Source organism: Hordeum vulgare, chromosome 7H (genome assembly GCF_904849725.1).
Source record: "Hordeum vulgare subsp. vulgare chromosome 7H, MorexV3_pseudomolecules_assembly, whole genome shotgun sequence".
NCBI classification, from domain to species: Eukaryota; Viridiplantae; Streptophyta; class Magnoliopsida; order Poales; family Poaceae; genus Hordeum; species Hordeum vulgare.
Genome location: NC_058524.1, coordinates 69,489,639 through 69,491,669, shown reverse-complemented (window position 1 = coordinate 69,491,669; position 2,031 = coordinate 69,489,639). Strand labels below are relative to the sequence as shown.

At 47.4% G+C, this 2,031-nt stretch overlaps 1 pseudogene; it reads right to left on the bottom strand.

Moving 5' to 3' along the window:
• Positions 1–815: 815 nt before the first annotated feature.
• LOC123412768 lies at positions 816–1,616 on the bottom strand (annotated as a pseudogene).
• Positions 1,617–2,031: the final 415 nt, after the last annotated feature.

Sequence of the window (2,031 nt, the reverse complement as noted above, 5' to 3'; positions counted from 1 at the left end):
AAAATATGATTTTGGATATGAGGGGCATGCCTCAAAGAGCACGGTATTTAATTCACTAACACTCGCAAGAATCGCTTCATGAACGCATAGTAGCGCGATTGGTCGGTTAGACATGCGGTGGCATGGCAAAGCCAATGCACAAGGTCCCGGGCCCAGGTTGGTGCTTACCTCATTGGAATGGTGATCGTGGCAGTGTTCATGTATGCCGCGCTCGCGGCTGTGTATGTACGGTATGGAAAGGCGTGGCATCTCAAAAACATGCGCCAGAGTTTGTAGCCTCAATAGGTGAGAAGGCAGGTTCTGGGTTTACCTGGGCTCACCGGAATCGCCGTCGGAGCTTGGTACATAGGCGGCAGTTGTGGGTTAAATCCAAGTAGCCTGAGCGGAGAGGGCTCATGGAGTGGGTTTTAGGAAGTTGAGGGCATATCATTGGCAGGATTGGGTGGCTGTTGGGACTATGAGGCATGCATAGCAGGGGTCGTGGCTGCGGACGGAGATTCCGAGTAGCTCAACGGGAGGGGATAGGACGAATCGTCAAAAAAGCTACATCTGAAGAAACCGCATAAACCTATTAGAGGCAAATGTGATGCCAAAAATAAAAACATAATGGATTGTACATTAAAAATAGCTCTTCCTATTTGAAAAGAGCGAGTGAAATTATCTTCAGTCGAGCAAACATAAGAACTTCTCAGCCCACAAACTTCCAATTCAAAATATATATACGAGTTCTGTTTGTGTTTCAGATACTTCCTTTTATTCTAGTACAAAATCACGAGGAACGTGCGCAAGCAAGCAGCAACATCAAGGAAGAACACCCTTTGATAGTTGTTACAAATACAAACATTTTAAACTTCTCAAGTCCACACCATGTTCAGCTCTCTTGTTGTCACTACTTGGAGGTTGGAGCAGCTTTATTAGATGTGGAAGAAAGCACGCAAAAGTCAAACTAGGGAAAGCATAATCACATATAATCCCTCTCGACTGATTTAGTTGTAGGCATCCAGGTTGGCGATAAGGTAGGCCTCGGCGGCCTTGAAAATGGCCATCACAGAGTCCTTGGCCTTGGTGATTTCATCATTCACCTCCACGCCCGGCAGCAGGTTGTATGTCGATTCCACATTCACTACGCTCCCACCGTTGGCTGCCGGCTCCACCTTGATGTGCGATGTGGCCGTCTCGATCGCCGTGTCGATGCCACCACCCTCGATGAGGGTCGACTTACACTCGCACTTGTCTACGTCAATGAACTCGAGCCTCTCCTTCATGAGGTTGAAGGGCATGGCTGGAAGATCAACTATGTGTTATGGTTTGACCATAGGTACCAGACAGTAGGTGATATGAGTTGTATATATGATGCATATATACCTGAGATGAAGTTGAACTGCCTGACACTACCGATGCCGCCTTCTCCCTCAACAAGGTGGGCGCTGGTGACGATCTATGGCGCGAGCTTGGGGGCCAAGGTGTGCCAGTCCATAACGCCGGCACGGAAGAGGCGTGACAGCGACCGGCGACTCAATCTCATGGGTCCAGCTGTTGGTGGAGGCCATTGCTATGATGATCAAGCTAGTACAAGTACAACAAATGATGTGAACTATGACTGTTGTAATGGCGCAGAGCTGCTTGGTTTTCTAGAGAGCAGAAGTGAGCGCTATATATAGGATCTCGAAAGCGGGGTTGGTGAAGCTTGGCCCGAATGGGTCTGGTGAGTGGAGACTGGTGAATGCGCCAAAGAGCTTTTCCAAATTGGATGGCGGCTAAGCTTTTATCATTGCTGGGTCTGAAAGCCCGTGCTTTTGTCAATCTTTAGTGTTGTTTTTAAGAGCTTGTCCCCGTGGGGAAATTGCTCTAGTACTAGTAGCTGATAATTATCCAGCTGCGTTACTCATTAACAAATGCCTGTGAGCGTGTACATGTATCATTACACATAAATCAGCTAGTTGAGATGCTGGGTTGCATTCGTTTATAATCATATTTTGCTCACCGCATGTACTGGAAAACACACGTTGTTGTTTCTTTTAAGCAAAACCA